We start from the raw sequence: 12,433 nt of genomic DNA, 5'->3' as shown, positions 1-12,433 counted from the left end.
TTGGGGCGGCGACGTGTCCTGATGCTCCTCGCGTGAAGGCGGAAACACTGACGAGGGAAGATTGTTCCAGAGTTTACCGGCGAATGCGATGAAATATTGAACATACTGATTAATTTTTGCATAAGGGATTTGGACAGTGTAGGGATGAGGTAGAGCAGAAAGTCGAGTGCAGCGGGGTCACTGGAGGAGGGAGTCATACAGTTAGTAATTTCAGAAGAGCAGTCAGCATGGAAAAATCGCTAAAGGATAGGAGAGGCAACATGGTGGAGGAATTTAATAGATAAAAAAACTGTCAGTAAGTGGAGGTGGTTGATGACACTCTGTTCAAAAGAGCTGTGTGTTAGGAGACCCCAACACATGAGATACATGCTCCATACGATTGCATACAAGCCCTTGTGGGAGGGGGAGAAAAACTGGTGGAGACGATGTACTTTACCTACGTGCCAGTCTTGTGACGTCAGCAATCACGGACCTCCATCTCTCCCTATCATCAGCCTTTCTCACAACTTCTGCCACACTGTATCTTCCATCCATATTTTGTGGTAGGCTATCCATAAATTTAATTCTTTGACGTCCTCTTGCTCTCCTTCCTTCTACTCTTCCAAGCAAGCAGTCACTCTCTGGTCCTCTCCTTCTCAGCACATGACCCAGAAACTTCAGTTGTCGCCTTCTTATACTTTTCATCAGTTGCTTATCTACTGCAGCTCTTCGCAGAACTTCCTGGTTTGTTACTTTATCTGTCCAGGGAAATCTCGCATTCTCCTTAAAAACCACATTTCCGCTGCTTCTATCCTTTTCTTTGTATTTGTTTTAATTGTCCATGTTTCGCAACCATATAGTAAAGTGGACCACACAGAACAATTTAGTAATCTCAATCGCATCTCCATATTCATCCTCAAATTATTCAACAGTTTCTTCATATTTCCGAATGCCGTCTTTGCTATACATATTCTCCTGCCTATTTCCTTCTCACTTCCTCCGTCTTCACTAATCATGCTCCCAAGGTAATTATGTTTTCTACATGCTCAATAACCCTTTCCCCAATCCGTATCCCCGCTCCCACTCTCTGCTTTTTCTTTGTAACCACCATAACCTCTGTTTTACTGGCATTGATTTTCAGCCCTTTTCTCTCACAACTCTCCTGTATCCTCTTCACCAGTGCTTGTAGTTTCTCCTCTGAGTCAGCCAAAAGTACAGTCGCGATATGAAGTGATGTCGCCGCTCTCAAAATGTTTCGTACGGGAGCATTTGAAGGTAACGGAAGTGATGTGTATTTATTGCTTATGTTATAATGTTCCCTGTTAATGATAATCTATAATACGTTGTGATGTAAAACACGGTAAAATAACATAGTAGTACCTGAATTACAATTATACATTCATTTGTTTTAAAAAATGAGACTGCGAATGTAATGTGTTGTCTTCAGTACTGAAGACAACCTTGAAAAGATTTAGCTCACGTCGTGTGCTTAGCTTTGCAAAACAGTTGTTATACGTTGTTCAGATTTAGGCGATATATATATATATATATATATATATATATATATATATATATATATATATATATATATATATATATATATATATATATATATATATATATATTCTGGGTCATTCCATGAACTGTCTTCTGCAGTTATTAATACACACGCACAGTATGACACGAAGGGAATGGACAGTTACTAGCATTACTTTGCGTTTTATTGATTAAGAAACGATCAAATAATGTTTCACATTAAACACCTTTTATTCACTATGATGGCTTCTTATCATAAGCATGGCTGTAGCAGCCACCGCTCAAGCAGTCGCGTGCTCTCTTCCAGTGAAAACGGAAAATGGGGCGTTGTAGTATAGACTCATTGTTCATTCTTATTTTGTGTCAATGTTTTCGTTCGTGCTCCCGTCTCGCTGTTTCTTGTGCGTCTAATTGTTTATCTCTTGTTACTTGTTTACCTTTGACTGTCCGTCCACGTTCTCTTGTTGTCCACCGTTACACATTGTTCCACACATACACCAACACTTAAATGTTAACCTACACAAACAACATTCACACAAACGCATACACAAACAAACACCTATCATATGTGTTGTCCTTGTCGTGATGAGCTCTGTAAGTTTTGTCCAATAAAGTAACCCTGGCGGATATGACTTTCTCTATCCGTGAACCGATTAGCACTTAGAACACTCGCTACCACCAACAATTGGTGACCCTGCAGTGTTGCTATGGTTCAAGGTGGCTTATAGCCGGTGCCGTTTCAAGGGCACTCTCTCCCAGAGTGGAGGACCTGGGCAGGTAACTTGTCCATTCGTCCGCCCTCTCCTGGGGCAAAAATCCTCACCTCCATTCGGGGTTCGTGGGGCTGAGCACTCAGGTCGGGAGAAACATTACGCCATAGGCGTAGTTGCCACCTTCATGGTTTTCCCCCGCCCTCCCCTAGGCGCCTTCTGCGCCTTCCCCAGGCACCCTCTGTGCCTTCCCCAGGCACCCTCTGTGCCTTCCCCAGGCACCCTCTGTGCGCCTCTTCCAGGCTCCCTCTGTGCGCCTCTTCCAGGCTCCCTCTGTGCGCCTCTTCCAGGCTCCCTCTGTGCGCCTCTTCCAGGCTCCCTCTGTGCGCCTCTTCCAGGCTCCCTCTGTGCGCCTCTTCCAGGCTCCCTCTGTGCGCCTCTTCCAGGCTTCCTCTGTGCGCCTCTTCTAGGCACCCTCTGTGCGCCTCCTCCAGGCATCTTCAGCGCCCTTCAGGCATCTTTTGTGCCCCATGGTGCTTCTCCCGGCGCTCACCCACCCACCCCCACCCCTCCTCTTCCCTGCTTTTCTGTTGGTCCGGCGACTGAGACACGCACATCGTGTGACACACTACACAGACTCAGTGAACACTCAAACACAGTGCGACATATTACTGAGACACACAGTGCCACACACTCAGTGTACACGCCACACACAGACTCGGTGTACACGCCATACAGACTCAGTGTATACGCCGCCACACACCACACAGACTCAGAGAGACACGCAAACACAGTGTGACACCCCACTGGGATTACTAGCTGCCCCCTGGATTAACCACCGCCTCCTGGATCTACCACCGCCGTCTTGGATTATCCTACACTTGTGGATCTTTGTGTACAGTGCAGTGTGTCCAGCAACAGTTCAGTGCAGCGCGTCCCCAGCTACAGTTAGTGTCACAGTGTTACATACTAAGCGTTTAGTGTTGTGTTACAGTGCCTTTTTGAACACTGGTTCACTCCCCGAGCCACAGAGGCCCCTGGCACGTGCCAGCGCCTACAGTACACGCAGTTCGTTTTACTCTCACGGACTGCCGCGGCTCCTGGCACATGCTAGCGCCCCTAACTTTTCAACTCGCTGTGGCCCCCGGCTCGCTGGCATCTAGCGCCTTCCCACGCAGTCGTTCGACGCACTCACGACTGCCGCGGCTCCTGGCATATGCTTGCGCCCCTCAATTCTCAACCGGCTGTGGTCCCTGGCACGCTGGCATCTAGCGCCTTACCACGCAGTCATTCGACGCCCTCACGGACTGCCGAGGCCCCTGACACGCTGGCAGCTGGCGCCTTTAATACACGCAGTCGTTCTACTCACCGACTGCCGAGGCCCCTGACACGCTGTCAGCTAGCGCCTTCACACGCAGTTCCCTCGACGCACTCTTTGACTGCCGTGGCCCCCGGCGCGTTTACGCCAGTGCCTATTGCCCATATCCACGCCGCTCGACTTCACCATACCTGACGACGACATGCAACTCTTCCTCTACTACGGCGGTGTCCTTCAGAGCACCACTCTTCTGCTCAGGACCCGTCTACGTGGTTCGCGATTCGGGAGTGCGGATTCAAGCCTTCCAGGATCTATTAAACAGCCAACCACTCAACTCACCGCAGCCCACCTTACGCAGCCCACCTTACGCAGCCCACCTCATGCAGCCCACCTCACGCTGCTCAACTCCTCGCTGCTCAACCCCTCGCTGCTCAACTCCTCGCTGCTCAACCCCTCGCTGCTCAACTCATCGCTGCTCAACACTTCAGCTCGACTCACCGTAGCTGTTGTCACCGCATTACTCACTCCAGCTCGACTCACCGTAGCTGTTGTCACTGCATTACTCACTCCAGCTCGACTCACCGTAGCTGTTGTCACCGCATTACTCACTTCAGCTCGACTCACCGTAGCTGTTGTCACTGCACTACTCACTCCAGCTCGACTCACCGTAGCTGTTGTCACCGCATTACTCACTCCAGCTCGACTCACCGTAGCTGTTGTCACCGCATTACTCACTCCAGCTCGACTCACCGTAGCTGTTGTCACTGCACTAACTCCAGCTCGACTCACCGTAGCTGTTGTCACTGCACTACTCGCCCCAGCTCGACTTACTGTAGCTGTTGTCACTGCACTAACTCCAGCTCGACTTACTGTAGCTGTTGTCACTGCACTACTCGCTCCAGCTCGACTCACCGTAGCTGAACACTACTCAACGCAACTCAGCGCAACTCACCGCGCAACACTACACACCGCAACGCATCAAAGTCTGCCACAGCGCCCCCGCACCTGGGAAGATTTCGTTCCTCCTTCCTCGTCACTGGGGGGGAGTACTTGTAGCAGCCACCGCTCAAGCAGTCGCGTGCTCTCTTCCAGTGAAAACGGAAAATGGGGCGTTGCAGTATAGACTCATTGTTCATTCTTATTTTGTGTCAATGTTTTCGTTCGTGCTCCCGTCTCGCTGTTTCTTGTGCGTCTAATTGTTTATCTCTTGTTACTTGTTTACCTTTGACTGTCCGTCCACGTTCTCTTGTTGTCCACCGTTACACATTGTTCCACACATACACCAACACTTAAATGTTAACCTACACAAACAACATTCACACAAACGCATACACAAACAAACACCTATCATATGTGTTGTCCTTGTCGTGATGAGCTCTGTAAGTTTTGTCCAATAAAGTAACCCTGGCGGATATGACTTTCTCTATCCGTGAACCGATTAGCACTTAGAACACTCGCTACCACCAACATGGCCACTGAAATATATAGTAACATTGCTCAGTAACGATGATGAATGAAGAATGCCTTCATAGGTAGGGCTGCCATATCTGAACTATCAAAATTCCGGACGAACACTCGACCATAGCCTAATATTTGGCAACGCTGCGATTACCCGCCCGACCACCACCTCCATTTCAAAGCCATATATTCTTATTTCCCCATCTTCCTCGATTATTCTATGGCACTTATAAGCTGTGGACATGTTCCACTGATCACCTCCAGGCATTAGAAGTCTACATGAAGCTTTTGTCATCGTTATATTGACCAAGAAAGGCAATGATGTTTGCGATCGGCGGCAAGGAGTGAGTTACAAAACACGACTATTCTGAAGCTATTTATTCTTATTTTTCCATCTCCGACAATCCCTCGGTAGTTATAGGCTGTGGGCATCTTCCCTTGGTCACTATCATGCATTAGAAGTCCACGGAAAGCTTTTGTTATCGTTATGTTGACCACGAAAGGCAAAGAGTGAGTCAGGGCTGAATAATAGGTATGGTGCGCGGGCGATGACGTCATCATCAAACGAGAGTATAAATTAAATAAATTACGCCATCCTAGTTTAGGATATCGACTAATCATGCATGTCCTATATATTGTGCATATGTTAGATTTATTGTTGTCAACAATGATCATGAAAAGATAATTTTACTTTCTGTTTGAGTAATATGTCGATATTTGGGCTTCATTTGACTCTTTCCTTGGTGAACGAAAACACTTTGTGACAAAATATTTCGACAAGTCTTCGTAAGACATCATTGAATATTTATTTTCTATTTTTTTTCTAGCTTGTAAAATATATTTAGTTAAGTTGTGATGAAGATACAGGAAAATAATGATACTCTTGAAAATATATAACGATACTTGTGTGATCGAAAATAAACGTACACGGCGACATCACTTCATATCGCGACTGCACAGTGTCGTCTGCATACCTTATATTGTTAACATTTCTACCTCCAATTAAAATTCCACCCATATCTTCCAAATCTTCTATCACTCGCTAGCCGTATAGAGAAAACAAGTCTGGCGACAGGACACACCCCTGTCTGACTCCTCTTCGTATCTGTATCCAGTCTGTCTTCTCCCCGCCAACTCTCACCGCTGCCTTTTGGTCCCAATACAAGTTGGCAATTAGTATCACATCTTTACCATTTACACCGATTTCTTTCAACATGTTTATCAAGCATTCATGTTTCACCGTGTCAAAGGCTTTTTCAGCGTCTATAAAACACATATATACATCTTTCTGCACTTCAGTTGCACGTTCCAGTACCATTCTAAGAGCAAATATTGCGTTAGTGGTATACCCGTCCCCTTCCTGAATCCATACTGTTCTTCGGACACAAAATTGTTAATCTTCCATCTTATTCAAGCCATTACGACTCTTAAACATACCTTTCCCAGCTGTCTCATGATGCTTATAGTTCGATGTTTTGACCACTCCAAGGTACGGGCTTTCTTTGGAATAGCCACAAACTCTGTTGTTCTCATTGCTTCTGGTATATAACCACTTTCATATATTTTGTTCAACAGCTCCGTGTTTTTTCTTACTCCAAACTCACCAGCTGCCTCCAACACCTCCACAACCACTCCATCTTCTCCACCAGCTCCACCTATTTTCATGGATCTTATAGCCTCTCTTACTTCGTCTAAAATAATTGGTGGCCCTGATAAATCCTCCTCCTCAAATAGCGGTCTATCTCCTCTCGCATCACCATAGAGACGTCCCACATACTCCTCCCATCTCTTCATCACATCCGCTATTTCGAAAATGTTTCCATCCTTGTCCTTGATGATGTTATTTCTGACCATACCTCCCTTCCCTGTCACCTCTTTGATCTTAATGTACATCTTTTCTTGGTTTACTATTTCCAGTTCTTCGATTTCTTCACACCTCTGCATTAACCATTCCTCCTTTCTTATTCTACACCTGCTCTTTACTTCTTTATCTTGATCCCCATACTTTTCCCTATCTTATTTCCATCTTCTGCTTTCATCCATTAATCCCAGTATATCTTCGGTCATCCATGCCTGTCTTGCTGTTCTTGGTTTCTCCGCCACTATCTCTTCTGCTACTCCCACCAGAGACCTCTGTAGTCTCTCCCAATCCTTTTCCAAGTCTAATCTCTCATCTGCTTCATCATCAAAAGCTTGGTATCTATTATAAACTTGTACTTGATATTCCATTTTTACTTTTCTTTCCTTCAGTTCTTTCCATTCTCTACGACTGCCACAGGTTTTCTTCTTTACTTTTTTCAAACGTACCTTCATCAACGCCACCACAGGAGCATGTTCGCAATCTGCTCCACAATCCGCTCCAGGCTATGTTTTGTCTGGATTACTGCTCTTCTAAATCGACTGTTAATGGTGATGGAATCAATTTGATTTCTATATCCGTCACAAAGGCTCTTCCAGGAAACGATATAGAACGCCTAACCTTGAGGAAGCTGATTTAGTAAGAGAGGAGGTATGAGGTTTCCTGCTCATACATTTAACATTTGAAACATTTATTAATAGCCTATTAGGTGCAGTTACATATGTTGATGTGTGTATTGTTAGAGGCCAGCCTTTATATAAGCATAAGCGTTTCAGGCAAAACATATTATGGGCATATCATGGGCTAGAGAAAGACCGAGGATGTTTAGTGTAGAAAAAGGTGACCGTTGAGTGTTAGTGAAGAATAGGGGATAGGTGTTTGGAAAATTGTGTTAACAAGTAGTAAAACTGCGTTATTGAGGCGTTGAAAGACACAGTGTTCCTTTTGCACAATCAGAAATAATATATATAAGCGTATATATATATAAGCGTTCTACAGACTCCAGCCTAGAGTCTTGTAATTTCTTTCGGGAGGGTCCTCTGTTTAATTAAGGAAGTGAATACTTCAAAGTAGAGTTATCGTCATCCGAGTGGATAGGACAGTTTGCTTTGGAAAGATCATCATTGAACAACAGAAAGAAAGTGAGATAATACAGAGCCCTGCAGGACACTACTGTTGTTAAATTTATTGGAACAACAATGACCGTCTACCACAATAGAGATAGATTGGCCGGAAAGGAGATCTGAGATAAAATTACTGAGAGAGAGAGAGAGAGAGAGAGAGAGAGAGAGAGAGAGAGAGAGAGAATCAGTAGGAAGGAAGTTTAGAAAGAAAATATTTGTTCCAAACTCTGTCAGAAGCTTTCGAGATGTCTGAGGCAACAGCAAAAGTTCTCCAAAACAGCTATGAAAAGATGACCAGGAGTTAATTGTAAAAAAGCAAGAAGATTATCAGCATAACGCCCCTTGCGGAACCCATACTAGCGATCAGAGAGACGTTTAATGCTACACTAGGAAATAATATTTTGCTATGCGCCCCGTTCTAATACACCACTTGGTTGTTATCTTGTTGTTTAGTAGGAGTAGGTAGGAAGACACCTGCCGAACGGGCGTGAGCTACTCCCGGTGAGGATATATGGAAAGCGAGGAGGGTGCTGAAGCCCTTCAAAGACCCTTCCTATGTCCTCACTAACCGTTTCCCTTTTGTCTCATCAACACCAGAGAGCAGTTCAGCATGCTCTCTAAAGACAGTTCCTCTTCTTTCTACACCACACTACATTCACAAAACACACACACCTTTTCCCAAAATTCAAATTTCAACATGGCGAAAAAAATAACTGCCTCGGAGTCCCCGCCTGGGGGGATCACCATAAATTCCCCCAGTGAGGACTCTCCTTCTGGCTGCCGACTTGAGAGGTGTCCTGATAACTCCTCGAAACTCCTTATCAATTTATGCAACATTCGCGGTCTCCGTTCTAATTTTCATTCTGTGGAACACCATCTCTCCTCCTCTAAACCTCACCTTCTCTTCCTCACGGAAACACAGGTTTCTGAGGCTACTGACAGCAACCTCTACTCTGTTCCCTCCTACTATCTCTATCCTAAATTTCAATCCAAAGCTGGATGTTGCGCCTACGTGCGCAACGACATCACTTGCTCTCGCGCCCACGACCTTGACTCTTCTGAATTTTCCACCATCTGGCTAAGACTTCATTGTCATTCTATTACTAAATACATCTGTGCTGTTTATCTCTCACCTAACTCTACTAACTCTGTAAAACTCTTTGACTATTTGAACTCTAAAGTGGAGCGCATCTTGACCCACTCTCCCTTCACTGAAATCTCCATCTTGGGAGATTTCAATGTTCACCACCAGCTTTGGCTTTCATCCTCTTTCACTGACCAGCCTGGTGAACAAGCCTTCAACTTTGCTCTCCTCAACGACCTAGAGCAGTTGGTTCAGCACCCTACACGTATTCCCAGCCGTCTTGGAGACAGGCCCAACATTCTAGACCTCTTCCTTACCTCTAATCCTTCTGCTTACTCTGTCAAACTATTCTCTCCGTTGGGCTCCTCCGATCATAACCTTATTTCTGTATCCTGTCCTATCGCTCCTGTACATCCTCTGGACCCACCGATGAGGCGATGCTTCTGGCATTTTGCTTCAGCTCGGTGGGACGACCTGAGGATGTACTTTTCCAATTTCCCGTGGAATGATTACTGCTTCCAGGAGAGAGACCCCTCTGTGTGTGATTGTCTCTGGAATGGAGACATACATTCCACGTACTTTCTTTACTCCTCATGCTAAAAAGCCTTGGTTTAATCATGCTTGTTCTCGTGCTATTAAAGATAGAGAGGCAGCTCACAAAAGGTTCCAGAGCCTTCGAACTCCCACTAACTTTGATCTATACATTTCAGCCCGGAATCGTGCCAGATCTATTCTCCGACTTACCAAAACTTCTTTTATAAATAGAAAATGTCAACACCTTGCTTCTTCTAATTCTTCCCGTGACTTCTGGCATCTAGCCAAAAATATCTCCTCCAATTTCACTTCTTCCTCGTTCCCTCCTCTCCTTAACCCTGACGGCAGCACTGCCGTCTCATCTGTCTCTAAGGCTGAACTCTTCGTTCAAACTTTCTGTAAGAACTCCACCTTGGACGATTCTGGGCATATTCCTCCTACTTATTCCCCCTCTGACTCCTTTATGCCTGTTATTAAGATTCTTCCTAATGATGTTTTCTATGCCCTCTCTGGCCTCAACTCTCAGAAGGCTTATGGACCTGATGGAGTGCCTCCAATTGTCCTTAAAAACTGTGCTTCTGTGCTGACACCCTGCCTGGTCAAACTCTTTCTTCTCTGCCTATCAACATCTATCTTTCCTTCCTGCTGGAAGTATGCCTTTGTACAGCCTGTGCCTAAGAAGGGTGACCGCTCCAATCCCTCAAACTACCGCCCAATAGCTTTACTTTCATGTCTATCTAAAGCTTTTGAATCAATCCTTAACCGGAAGATTCAAAAGCACCTTTCCACTTATTATCTTCTATCTGATCGCCAGTATGGATTCCGCAAGGGGCGTTCTACTGGCGATCTTCTTGCTCTCTTAACTGACTCTTGGTCATCCTCTCTTAGCAGTTTCGGTGAAACTTTCTCTGTTGCGCTAGACATATCGAAAGCCTTCGATAGAGTCTGGCACCAGTCTTTGCTTTCTAAACTGCCCTCTTTCGGATTCTATCCCTCTCTCTGTTCCTTTATCTCCAGTTTCCTTTCCGGCCGTTCTATCTCTGCGGTGGTAGACGGTCACTGCTCTTCCCCTAAACCTATCAACAGTGGCGTTCCACAGGGCTCTGTCCTATCACCCACTCTCTTCCTGTTATTCATCAATGATCTTCTTTCCATAACAAACTGTCCTGTCCACTCGTACGCTGACGACTCCACTCTGCATTATTCAACTTCTTTCAATAGAAGACCATCACAACAGGAAGTACACGACTCCAGACTGGAGGCTGCAGAACGCTTAACCTCAGACCTTGCTGTCATTTCCGATTGGGGCAGAAGGAACCTTGTGTCCTTCAATGCCTCAAAAACTCAATTTCTCCACCTATCAACTCGACACAATCTTCCAAACACCTATCCCCTATTTTTCGACAACACTCAGCTGTCACCTTCTTCAACACTAAACATCCTCGGTCTATCCTTAACTCAAAATCTCAACTGGAAACTTCATATCTCCTCTCTCGCTAAATCAGCTTCCTCGAAGTTGGGCGTTCTGTATCGTCTCCGCCAGTTCTTCTCCCCCGCGCAGTTGCTATCCATATACAAGGGCCTTGTCCGCCCTCGTATGGAGTATGCATCTCACGAGTGGGGGTGGCTCCACCCACACAGCTCTACTGGACAGAATGGAGGCTAAGGCTCTTCTTCTCATCAGCTCTCCTCCTCCTACTGATAGTCTTCTACCTCTTAAATTCCGCCGCGATGTTGCCTCTCTATCTTCTATCGATATTTCCACGCTAACTGCTCTTCTGAACTTGCTAACTGCATGCCTCCCCCCCTCCCGCGGCCCCGCTGCGCACGACTTTCTACTCATGCTCATCCCTATACTGTCCAAACCCCTTATGCAAGAGTTAGCCAGCATCTTCACTCTTTCATCCCTCACGCTGGTAAACTCTGGAACAATCTTCCTTCATCTGTATTTCCTTCTGCCTACGACTTAAACTCTTTCAAGAGGAGGGTATCAGGACACCTCTCCTCCCGAATCTGATCTTGCTTTTGGCCACCTCTTCTGATTTTTTTATGGGAGCAGCGATTAGCGGGCTTTTTTTTATTATTGTTTTTTTTGTTTGTGTGTGCCCTTGAGCTGCCTCCTTTGTTGTAAAAAAAAAAATCAAAGGAACGCATTACGACATTAGGAGAAATGTTAATTTGACTGTTGTGTTGGAGGCCTTTGCAAAATACAAGGTTTATATTAATGTACTCTGTAGTTGGTGCGACGTGAGCCACAATTTTTGAGAGTGTGAGAATTTATAGTTGTCCTAATGTAATGTAGTCCGTTGCACGTCTAAGTAGGTTCTGATCCTGGAATGCATTTTCAGTACTGTTTTAGTGCCCTCTGCATTAATTTTCCCTGGAGTGTTGGGACAATTCACTCATATGATAATAAGAATGACTAAAGGGCATGTGGATTCACATATAATCCATATATATAATCCCCCTACAGTTTGGCAGCATCCGTTGTGCTGTGTAATGAGGGTGCAGCCTTATGATTTATCTATGTACAGTATATGTCTAATGAAATTAGACACAGTACTAAACAGTTGAATTAGTCTAGGATCTAATAAAAAAAAAAACTAAGCCAAAAAGTATATTATTTGTAACTTCATCTTTTGGGAGACTGAAAAAAGCAGTGTGGTCCCTTTGGGATGCAGGGATCTGCACCCACGAACAATGCAACACGAAGGCATACTAAACAAGAGTTTCCCATATCACAGAAAGCGGACCGCTCAGATAGACCTCCTCTAGCCGGTGGCTGGGTCAAGCCTGAAGTCCCCGCAGCAAATATACCTCTTCCACGTCTTT

This window comes from Eriocheir sinensis, unplaced genomic scaffold, assembly GCF_024679095.1.
Source record: "Eriocheir sinensis breed Jianghai 21 unplaced genomic scaffold, ASM2467909v1 Scaffold440, whole genome shotgun sequence".
In the NCBI taxonomy this organism is placed as follows: domain Eukaryota; kingdom Metazoa; phylum Arthropoda; class Malacostraca; order Decapoda; family Varunidae; genus Eriocheir; species Eriocheir sinensis.
Note: the sequence above shows the minus strand (reverse complement) of the source record.